The sequence below is a fragment of the Anas acuta genome, chromosome 3, assembly GCF_963932015.1.
Source record: "Anas acuta chromosome 3, bAnaAcu1.1, whole genome shotgun sequence".
NCBI classification, from domain to species: domain Eukaryota; kingdom Metazoa; phylum Chordata; class Aves; order Anseriformes; family Anatidae; genus Anas; species Anas acuta.
In genome coordinates, this window is record NC_088981.1 from 59,528,267 (window position 1) to 59,540,750 (window position 12,484).

The following is a 12,484-nucleotide window of genomic DNA, read 5'->3' on the forward strand; positions in this document are numbered from 1 at the left end:
TCAATACTGCCTGTTTGGTATTTTTATGCATGCTTGCTGGCTTGCCCATAAATATCTGACTGAAGACGCGGGATGTCAAGGAAGAAACGTAGAAACAGGTCACAAAACATTTAACATCACCAGAATAACATAAAAAGGTCAAAATGTACAGTTTACTCCTCTTGAGATGACATTCGATATGCCGTATGTTTCCCATAGTAAAACTCCCCTGGAAAATCAAGCATGTGGTTTTTTTGTTGTTGTTGTTTGTTTTGTTTTGTTTGTATGGTTGGATGGTTGGTAGGTTTGGTTGTTTTTGGTTTTAGGCTTGTTGGTTGGTTGTTGGTGTTTGGTTTTGTTTTTTGTTTTTTTGGTGCAGGAACATAATTATTCTTTTCAACATAACATGTTCTGGAATTTGATTGAGACACACAACTATGAATTTACTTGGAAAAAGTATCATAATTAATGATGTGCTTAACAACCATAGAAACAATTATGTTTGGCAAAATAAATGTGTTTAAAACATGCTAGAGTCAAAAGAACAGTTTCGAAGTATGCTTATTGAAACAAAATCTGAAAAAAATAATTCTTCCCTCTTGCAACTTCAACCTACCAACCAGAAGTCAGAAAAGTCTGCATAAGGAAAATGGTGAGTAAAAAATCTCTCAGGACTATTAGGGAATTTAGGAATTATGAAAGCAGATCAATAAAAATATATTTTAGTTTTAACATCCTGGAAAAAAGATTCTACAAAACTTTAGGTACTTGGGTTTTAATTCTGAAAAAAACTGTTACCAAAGCATGCAGACATTGCACCTGCCTTCTACTGCACCCAGGAGCTGTAATGGGCAAATGAAGTGCCGGGTTTGTAGGGATGCTCCAGAACACAGAATCAGGGACTGACACAGTCCACACCAAATGGCATCACCAGAAACTGCAGACAGAGAATGCAGTGGGAATTGGCACGTTTACCCACAGATGGACATCTGTTTGCTTGGTTTCCATAGAGAGGAAAGAAAAAATGTTCCTAACCTTGAGATTTCCGGTGGGTCAGCAGAGCAGGGCAATCGCGGGTGTATCACTCACTGACGAGTCACCAGGAGGAGGCCGGTCAGACACGTTTTGTTCTGTTTGTTTGCCACAAGCCATCGTGGTAACCAGTTGCTGTGGCAGAGACTCCCACTGCTAACCAAAAACTTGGCATCACGCTTATGACTAATGCAATGTAAAAAAGAAAAAAAAAAAGTTTATTTTCCAATGTAAAGCATCATCTAACAGCAAACATCATCCCCTAATGCAGCAGGAGGCCAAATGCTCCTCCTGGTTTCCCCTTGGTGGAAGCTGAGCAAGCAGAGCGGAGGGCAAGGGCTCCCTGTCACCTACAGAGGTTTCAGCTCACAGAGCAAATAGGTGCCGGCCCAGCAGTCAGTCCTGATAGCACATGTCCTCATACGCTCCTACTGCCTGCACGCAAAAGGCAGAGTAAATGGGAATGGAGATAAATGTATGTTTGTCAACTGTGTTTTGAACAGATTGGGTGCAAACATAACACAGAACACATCTCTTTGCTTCCTTTGCACAAAATGGGTTGGAAAAACAGCTCAGGAAAGTCTCTGGCTCCTCACTTAGAAACCGCAGCACGTTCAATTCACATGCCATAAAAGAGACAGTCAGAGAAGTGAAAGGAAAAGCAAACTGTGCACAGGGCTCACACAAAGCCCTGAGAGCACAGCGTGCTGCACCTGTGAATCAGGTGCTTCCTGCTGCAGCGCACCATGTCATGCACAGGGAGATCGGGGAAAAGGAGACACAGGGGGAGGCAGCTTAGAGGGATCAGGGCCAAAATCCAGGGCAGGTCATTAGCAGAAACGGATCCTTGAATGTAGCAGGAGGAGGTACAGATAAGGCTGAGATGGTATGCAAGGTCAAATATGAACAAAAGATACCTCTCTGGAAAGTGACTGAAGACAATTTATGAGATTAGTATTTCATACTTGCAAAAACAGGCTGTTTTCTCTCAAGAAGGAAAATTGAGCTCTCTAGGCTGGGAGTACTTGCTTCAGGTAGTTGTTTTCCTCTTCTCAGCAGTCTATCATACACTTTAATATCTTTATAAAACTTGAACAGTTGTTATTGTAGATAAACTGATGACAGACTTGCACGAAGCAGCAAATGATTCTCAGCCTAAAAGAGCCCTGTGATGTTCACACACCATAACCTATATGGTATCTGATCCTACAATTATATCTGATTATTTTCCCTAATCTGTGCCTTTATCCACATTAGAAACCCTGCTGCTCCATCCCAGATTTTTCCATAAATCAGGCAAGGGAGTCTATAATCTCCTTCTGTGTCAACAGGTACGGAGGTGGATTAAAAGCCCGATGGTCAGTGTGGAAAAGCACCCAAACGCCAGCCTCAAATACCCAGGGTCCACTGTGATGCACTTACCTGCAGGGGACTCAGAGCTGGAGGCTCCCCTGTGCCAGACCTGCCTGGGCGACCACTCCTTCCAGCGAGGCATCACACCGCAGGAGGCCGAGTCCTGCTCCTGGGAGAGCCAGCCAAGCAGCAAGGTAAGCCAGGATTCCCTTCCCACCTGCTCGCTTTGTGTATTTCACACCAACAATGGGGCTGTGCAAGGCTGAAGTGCCTCAGTTTAGCCTCACAGTGTTCAAACTGATTGGTAATAACACCAAGTAGCATTTTTATACTTTTCATAAACTGAGGCATGGAGAGGTGAAGTTATCTTTCCAAGGTAATGAAAGGAACCAGGACCTGCCATTTTGTGCCACAAGTACAAGGCAGCACTTTTTTGCCCCCCTTCCTTCATAGAACCACAGAATGGTTTGGGTTGGAAGGGACCTTAAAGACCATCTAATTCCAACCCCTCTGCCATGGGCAGGGACACGTCCCACCAGACCAGGTTGCCCAAAGCCCCATCCAGCCTGGCCTTGAGCACTTCCAGGGACACTTCCTCTTTAGGAATAGTAATTTGGCTTAGGAAGTTTTCCTGAACCAGAGGTGAATGATGCAGTGACTCTTTTCAGTGGAAAGGGCCAAGAAGGGGCTTTTCCAAGGCAGAGTTTGAACCTTTCATCCATGGTCCAGCTCTACCTAATCCCTGTGGAGAAAAGCCAAATGCAGAACAGCACATTGTGCTCAGAAGCCGTCATCCCTGACGGACTCATCCCTTCCCAGAGACACAAAATCCAGAGAGGTGTACAAACATAAAAGCAAACAAATACAAATCTTTCCAAGTACAAAGCAGAGCGAATGTGACAAGGCATTTATCAGAGCGTGCGTGCAGAGCTCATAGCAGAAACATTTTTTTCATGATATGTCAGCTGCATTTTTAAACAGAGAAATTCTAACAGTGGGTAAAATTAGAAGTCCTGTGCACTTCAGAAACCCAGCAAAGGCATTTTGGGGAAACATATGCACAAGCTGAGGAGCTAATTACTCTATTTTGCTTCATTAATAGAAAATTAACTCTGTTCAGGCTGAGGTATTAAAAAATTAAACCACCAAAGAGGGAGGATTCTGCAAATCCTTTGCCATGCCATAAATCACATGTACTCCTATACAGCTGTACGGCCTCATGACTGATTTCAACTGGGTTTTGCATGCATATGGGATAGATTTGGCTGAGCACAGATTCCCTCAGACCTCTCTCGGTTCTCATTACTCCAGGCAGTGGAGAGACTGCTTAGTCAGCAGTTGGAGTCTGCAGCAAAGGGATATTCTGCACGCTGCTTTAAAAATAACATCGTCTGGCGAAAGACTCCTTGGCTAAAGCTACCCTGCATAAGGAGTCTTTTAAGTAAGTTACAGCACGGAGTCTTTGATGAGATTAAATGTAAGGTCACTGCCTCTTTCTCTACAGTAAAACCACACAGGAAGCTTTTAATAATAAAGACTGAAGGAGCGAGGGCCTGACCTTTTCCAGGTTTAAAGAGAGCTGCTGGGTGAGAATCTGTTCAGGGGTTACAAATGGCAAAAACTGCATAAATGTGAGATAACTCCCTTCACTTTAAACCAATGAACTTGAGCAGAGACTGTCTGCATTTCAAGGAGGAAAGAAAGAGGTCTCTTAAACCAGCAGGTAGTGTGGGATACACCAGTTACATCTGCTGTGTAATTCCTGTCTCTTTTTCTCCATTACTTTTCCTTCTGTTTTCCAGTACTCTCACCAGGTACTGATACAGTGATTGCAGTTCCTTTGTGCTACGCCCAAACACAAGGGTCCCACTGACCATTTACTTCTGCTCAAGGGCAAATTAATTCACAAAGTAATCAGCTGTGAAATATTATTAAAGGTTTATTTAACGCAACAAGATTTCTCTGACATGTCTCAGACTATTCCGATCAGTTAAAAAAAAAAAAAACTTATAAAAAATAACCCAATTAAACCACACCACCCAAGGGAAAATGTGTCTGTATTTCTATTCGTATTTCAAAAATAAATAAATAAATAGGGAAAGATCACTAATTCTCATTTACTGTGATGCTAATTTTGTAGTAGTGTCTTTAAAAACTGACAACATAAATAAGGCTATATTGAAACATAAAATATTTTAAATAATGATTTTATTTTATTTTTTATGATATGCTTCCATTTCCACCTCCCCAGGCTCTTCTATTAAGGCATGTGTCAGCTGGAGTTTATAAATGGCTTCTAAGTCCCCTCTGTTATTTGTATGATCATGTATTATCTCTGTACATTTGTATACTAGATACTTTTCAAGCATTTCCAGAAAGCAATGCTAATTTTCACAAGACTTACATAGGTATAATATTGTTTTTGTAACTGACTTGGATTAATTCTATGTAAAGCTTCTATCTGTTCTATCAGTGTAACAGCTGAAGCCCTGAGGGCTTTGGAGCACTGCCAGGGTAATGATTTACAATAGCCATACCTCGCTTTTGCATGTGTATCTACAAACTTCAGATTGTGTAAAACTCACCATCTCTATGAGGAGGGTAAATTTCATTTCAAAATAAATTGCAACAAAGAGTAATGAATACCACTATGTAAACAAGCAGGTTTTGAAAAAGCACGCTTTTTAGACCTGCTTAACTTTCTGCTAAACTCAAAGTGAACATGGTGAAAACTGTGTGTGATTTAAATATCTCAAGTGAAGATTTACCAATCTGACTTTAAAATAAATAATAATAATAAAAATCCTTCATACTCTGCATGATATGTAGATACGTATATGCTGCTCACACTGTACTGTACTCTTGTTTCAGACCTTCCTCTAAATACACAAAAGATAGCAGACCTTGTTAGCAAGCTCAAAATATTTTTTTCCCTAGATAGAGCCAACAGCTAGGTTCAAGGCTAGTTCTGTTCTTTCCGCTTTCTCCAAAAAGGCTCCTGCCACCCTATCTATCGGCTGGCTTTTGTCCTGAAGCATCACGGACACATCTCTATCTTGCAGACCAAAGCCTTGAATGTTAAGAGCTATCTTTTCTCTCCAAAGCTAAACAAAAACTCTGTGCTGCCCCTGGCTAAATGATGAGAGTAGGGAAAGAACAGACTAATGCTCAAATTCTATTTGAGCAATGTGACTTTGCATAGCTGGGAGCATGTGTGTGTGTTCAGCACAGCCACCACTGCATGATGGGGGACTTGGAGATGCTGAACAGGGCACTGAGCCCCTTCAGTCTGAGGAGCTATCTGTCCCCACATCAGGCATGGTATGGTGGGTCTGACGGGCAAAACCCTTAAATGGTTTTGGTCTCTTCACCCTCTTTTGCTGCTGCTATGGGGCTGGCAGTGGTTTGGACAAGTTCTCTGTAACTTATAGGAAAATAATTGCTCTCAAATACATTTCTGGATCACACTATTAAATCAATAGTAGGCATTTATTCTACTGTTAGAAACCACTTGAAAGACCGGTAGATAAGAGAGCTCTTGATTTCAGTCACATTTCAGCACGTTACTATATTTCATGTTTGGATTCAGACATGAGGAATGAAAAAGGAAAAAAAAAAGTACGCAAGACAAAGATTGGGCAATTATTTGAGATAGTTCTACTTATGATACTCTCCTATAAATAACAAACGACTTTCAGAAACCTGCATATGAAATGGGGTAAAAATACATTTCAGGTGATATATATTGTAGAAAGAGACATAATAAAAACAAATGTCTTTCAATGGACTAGAAAATATGAAGAAGAGAAAAGGAAATAGCTGACTAACTCTCGTAAAGAAAGAGTATGGGAACAGATATGATTGGGCTTTTAAGAGGAAAATTATTTTCTCACACATTTTGGAAAAAAAGCCCTCCTATTTTTAATGATCGTTGTTGGCGATGAGGAACCTTGTAATTTATACCCCAATAACCCCAATTAATACACAGACATATGAATATGCAAAAGAGGACATGCAAATCCTGAAGGTTCAGTATGGGACAATTAATCCTGAAATGAATATATGTGAAAAGTGCTGGAACATCATATTATCTGAAAGGAAAAGCAAGTTAAAAAGAGTTCATATAACAAAATTGTTTAGGGAACTGAAATCTGGAGAAGACTGTGAGAGGCTCTAATAAACCTAGGCAAATTAACAACCTGATAGCAGATTAGACTTGATAAAGACAGAAACACCATAATGCACTTTGATGGAATAATTAGAACTACTCGGAACACATTGCAGGATCTTAAATTAATTGTGAATATTCCGGAAGGCAGCCCTGGGTGCCTCTTGTAAGCAGCTTGTTGAAGATCTCAGCTCAGTGCAGCTCAGCAGGTAGCACCCACACAGAGCAAAGCAGCCCCTCTACACAGCTAAGCAATACAGCCCTCCATTCATTGGATTTATTTCTGCCCCAGATGGAAACATAAGGGGAGGGACAGGAAATAAATATACCTCATCTATGTACCTAGTGATACTGGGACAACAAATGCCTGGGAAAGGCCTTGCAGTCCAAACTGTTTCCCTTAGCCTACAAAATTAGATCCAATCTGAACTGGCTGGAGGAGTCCCTGCTAAGTATAATCCTTTGGGAAAAGATTGCCAAAAAGCTAAGAGGCCAGTTCCACAATGAACCTACAGCTCAGGATGATATTTGGCAGAAGAAATATTGTCCTTTTTCATGTGCTGGGATCAACCCATATGGCAATTGAGGAAACACTTACAAAGTTCATTCTCAGTGCGTTTTAGTTTTCCTTTTGTTCCTTCTTGCAACAAGGACAAAGCCATTAGGCTATAGTAAGAGAATAAACATATTGAAGTCTTTCCAGAAAAATTATGGCCCTCTATTTACCTATTCCTTTGTAACAAATAGTGGGAATAGGTCTGAAAAGCAAAAATGAGAAACAATTGAAAACTTTCTATTTAAACTAACGTATCACAGGTAGAATGACAAAATGTGTTATTATACAGTATAAAAGACGGAATATTAAAAGCATTCTTGAAACATAGAGAAACAAGGATCTGGAACTGCCTGTCAAAACAGAAAAGTCAAAGTTACTTAAATCTGGAGTTTAATATATTCATGTGTAGGATGCTTTTGACTTTAGATATTCCAGATTTCAGAGTATATTTTATATTTTTATATTTCAATATATTTATATATTTCATATAAAACTTACACTCCCTAAGACTGGAAGATGAGGGCATGGAAGCTTAGTCTACCGAGTTTGGGAACTGTACATTTTAACACATACAAAGAGATAATCTGCTGAGAAACCCTGTTGCTAGTGGTCCGTGTTGTATTGGAAAGGATACCTTCAACATAATAAAAAGGAAAAAAGATGTAAATCTTTTTAAAACCAGTAAAGTAAATATTTGTATACTGCATGTAATTTAACTTGAGAAGCCATAGCCACTGGACCTTTATAGCTTCTGTTTTTCTTTTTTCTGTTTTCTTTTCTGTTTTCTTTTTTTCATATACAAGTAAACTCACCTGTCCTATTCTGCTCCAGAAAATGTATTATAGCATTGCCTGAAAATGAAAGAAGGCTTTAGAGAAGCGAGTGGTTCAATGCAAGCAATTAGAACAGTAATGATGGTATTTTATACTTCTCTCCATTCAGCACCTTCTGGCTGCACAAAGCTTATGTTTTCTGGATCATCACAAGTCAAAGTTGTAGCTTAATACTGCAAGTTGACAGTCTCAAATGGAAAACTCATTTTCACCAGCATAGCTTACAGCTATTTCCTAAATAGTTCTTTCTAGTTGACTGCACTAAAGCTCTTTTAGCTATTGATATAAATGTGTCGCTAATGGGTTTTTGATGGAATTTGGAATTGAGTACATTTGAATACATATCTCCACCCATATACAGAGGCTTACATATCTGCCAATAGGTGTCTGTACTTTAGGAATTTGTTCATGTGCCTCTCCAAAGACCAGTGACTCAAATGTGATTTCATTGTAGATCCTATAGCTTTACCAAGATGAAAAGCAATCTCAGATTTCTCTGTTGTTCTTATTTCAGCAGCTGTGAGGATCAGCTGTGAACACAGCATGCAAGTGAGGTGGGAACAGGCTTTGTTTCAGGGATTAAATCTAAATGCAGTACGTACTTTCATGGTTTTGTAATGGATTGATATAGGGTTATTATGGATAATATTTATTTAGACGAGTCAAAAATGTTTAACACAAAAGCGTTTTCAAATGGAAATGGCAAAGCACAGTTTGCAAATGCACAGGCTAAAATTATCTATAATTTCAGTGAATGGCAAAGACTGAATAGCAGACAATTGCCTGTGGGGGTTTTTACGGTCCCAACTGACAAAGCGATGTCTATAGCACACAGCATATAAATCAGTTCCGTGACTCAAAGAAATGATGTGATATGTCAGTCATCTGCTTTACAAATGTGCAGTGAGGCACTCAGTCTTTTGTACGTCCATCAGAGGTCTGTTCAGGTGCCATACATTTGGTAAATGAATTGGGCAAGTAAATATCAAACTCTAAATACATTCTCTCATCCTTTCTGAATGTGGGTTCAACACTCATGAAAATAGTTAAAATATTTCCTATTTTAAAGAAACTAATTGTCAAAGTTTTTCCCTGAGGACATCTGTGGCTGGAAAATGATTTGTTGTACTTTCCACTGGGTTTCCACAATACCTGCACTGGAAATGACATCTCTCTCTGTTTCTTTTTTTAAATCTGGTGTTTATCTAGCACCTTTTCCACACAGAGATCCAAACAACTTTGCTAACAGAGAGACCAGAGAAAAGTATTCATTGCTCCAACACGGAGTAACGAGCAAAATTACAGCACAGGGACAGTACACAGTGGGGAAGACACAGTACGCCAGATTTCTGTTTAGTTTTGTCCTGTCATACAGGACAGACAAGGCACATTTCTGAGCAAGTGGTGAGACAATCAGGTCAAAAGATTTGCTAACCAGAATGGAACAATGTTCTTTATTTCTTTGGAATCTTGCTTTTGGCAACATTTAGTACATGATGCTCAAGAAGAAGGTGAACAAAACCAGTCAAAAAGCAGTTTGTTTGGAGGGAGCTTATTTCTTACAACCTAACACTATCTTTCATCCATTTGGTCTTCAAAGGCAGTATTTAGTGGGGATGATTGGGGACTTCTACTGGAGTTTGATTCTAATCTGTTTATTGCCCATCTTGTAACCATTGCCTCAAATAGCTCATTTTGAAGATAATTCAGTGCTACATAAAAGATAAATAAAGGAGTCTGTTGCATTGTGTAACAAAGTCATAAAAACAATCTGACAGGCAATTAATACCCCTCTTTTAAAGAGTAACAGCACTGAAGATAAAACAACACTCTCACATGCACACATGTAAGACCAAATCCAGGCAGCTAAAGACCACATCAGTAAAATAGCTGAGATAAATAAAGAAATAAATCATCCATCAAAGGATCAATAAGCCATGTTATAACATAGCCAGGCGAGTCCTGCATGGTAACGCAAGGGCAGAAGCATCTGCAAGGCCGGCTCAGCTGTACCATCTGGCCCAGGCCAGGGCCATGTCACCAGCCAGACTGCTTGGAGAGGAGGCTCACGTGAGATGAAGCCTCTGGGACTTCCTCCCTGCTAAAGAGTACCTCCTCGGGACAACTTGTGCCCCTTCCTCCTCACACAAATCAGGGTGCTAGGGTCATTCCATGGCATGTCTGGATTGTGCTGTTGAGGATCAACAGAAGTCTCATATGTCATTTTCCCTCTAAAGAAATACATCTCTGATACAAGCACTTGTTCCATAAAGGTTTGTTTCTTCCTCCAGCTACTCTATAGGCATCTTTCTGTTCAGCCAAAAGACATCCAAAGTTTCTGATTGGTATGAGTAACACAGCGAATAATTTTGTTCTCATCTTATTGTTAGCACTGTAGCTATTGCATTCCTTTGCAGTTCATAAATAAGTATCACTATTTCTCTGTATTCTGGATAGCCTGCTGTTTAGAACTCTCCATTTTGAGAGGTTGTAATTGGCTAAGACCTCTGTAGTAAAGTAATGCATTCTAGAAATCCCATTATAACGTTAGTTAATACAGTGCATGAAGCTTATTTAAGGTTATTTAATACAATTCCCAGATCCCAGGACTGCTCAGTGTCTCCTATCTAATACAGTGCACTTGCACTGTATCCAATTATCCCCTTTCCATTTTCTGAAATCTTCAACCCCCTCTAAGTAGTCAGTACAGAATGTTTTAAAAGAGTTTCTGTAGTGTGGTCTCTGTTTGAAAGAGGCAAGATAAGTTGAATTTTTCAAGCATTTGCATTAATGGAAATACAATTATTTCCAAAACCGCAGTGCAGCGCTGCACAAATGTTTGTATGGCTATGTTATATCACACCCTATTGACATTATAATTAAAATAGATTAACAAAAATGCTCAGAACTCATAACACACTATTTCAGAATTATTTTGGAGCCTTACTGGCAACGAAGGCACTGTTTTTAACATCTTTTGCTGGTTTTGCATAATTGAGGAATTAATAAAAAGTGTTTTCCTGATAAGGAGCTTTGTAGGAGTGCACCCCATCTGACCTCTTTAAAAGACGCTTGAGTCTTGAAGCAAGGGGAGTCACGCCCATGGGGCTTTAGAAATATTTAGAAATTACCACTTTTAAGGAACTGAGAATGAATCCAAACTCTTTTAATAAAGAAATCCTTAGCAGAGAGATGTCATGTGAAACCATGGGGCTTTTGCATTCCCATGAAACAAAGATTTTTTGTTGTTGTTTTCTTTGTAGATAAATGAATTTAGGGACAGATTAAAAACAGAAACCAACCAAAAAAAAAAAAAAAAGATAAAACCCATCAATGTTTTAAGAAGGGTGTGATGGCACGTGATTACCACACCTGTCTTCTGGAGCAAAAACCACTGCCTACTGTTAAATACTTAAATCTTCTATCTTGTAAGAGACATAATTAGGTGTTGAGCAAGCACCAAGGAAACACAAAAAGGGGATAGATGTATTTCCCCAAACCATGAAGAAGGATTAGCATGCAAAAATGGCCTCTAAGAGAGTGCAATAGGATCCACATTTGTCCTTGAAAGATAAGAGGAAGAGCTGCTAAGAGTGGGTAACTCCCAGATAATATCGCTGAAAATTTCCAACACTGCAAGTCTGAGCAAAAAGTCTGAGACTAGAATTTAGATACCTTTTCAAGTATCATAGGAGGGGAACAAAATAACCTTCCCACTGCCGAATGCTCTTCTCACTATTCAATAATAAGCTTGTTTAGGTGAAAGTGGACGATTTAATTCCTCCTGTCTCTTCTTGCAGCTGTGTTACTCTTTAAGAGTAACAAAACCCACAAACAAACAAACACAGCAGCCTGCTTGAACAAACTTCAGGTTAGAAGATTCCTGGGCTCCATTTACTGCTGCAAGGATTAATTCTATGTTAAGCAGTTGCTGAGTAAACATCGGGAAAAATGAGAAGGAAACCTATGTCTCCTGTTTACTTCTTAAAAGTCTGATTCTTGAGACTGGCCAGGTGTTTAACAGGTAATCATCTCTAATTCAGGCAATCTCATTGAAAGTGGGAGAAACAGATTTGATTTCCCTAGGTTGGAGAGAATTTAAACCAAGACCTGTCACAATCAGAGCATTTGTATTCAGCCTGAAGTTATTGGATTAAAACAAGGATCGCTGTCCTTGAGGTGCTTTTCAAAAAACACTCTCAAAAGGAAAGAGATAGATAACTAATGCCAACACATTTCCTCCTTCCTTTGCTTTATTTTTTTTTAATTGATCCTACAGTAAACAAGGCATTTTCGTCAAAACTATTCTCCAAACTCCAAGATACATCTCCGGGAAAAATAAATAATCAAATAAATAAATAAATAATGCATAGCCAAATGCATACAGATATACAACATGATCTCATGATCTTTTCTTTTTCTTTTTTTTTTTTTTTTACATATTAAATGACAGCTACCGAGGGAATGGCTACAGATGGAAAGAACAAACTTGCTTTCTTTTCAAAGCACCAAAGGGAAATGCATGAAACAATGAACCTGTTGAGTAAGACTCTGTCACTAAAA

The 12,484-nt window shown here is 39.3% G+C and overlaps 1 long non-coding RNA gene across 3 annotated transcripts in view; it reads left to right on the plus strand.

Annotated features, from left to right (window-relative positions):
• The window catches only part of LOC137854223 (uncharacterized), a 49,630-nt gene that overhangs the window by 23,664 nt on the left and 13,482 nt on the right, over nt 1-12,484 (plus strand). Inside the window, exons 2-3 of one of the 3 annotated variants that reach the window (XR_011095028.1) lie at nt 2,343-2,558; nt 3,676-5,557. This is a non-coding gene — a long non-coding RNA (uncharacterized lncRNA). Of the gene's footprint in view, nt 1-1,021; nt 2,046-2,342; nt 2,559-3,675; nt 5,558-12,484 lie in introns of those variants that run through there. The other 2 variants (XR_011095027.1, XR_011095026.1) reach the window with 2 other exon arrangements.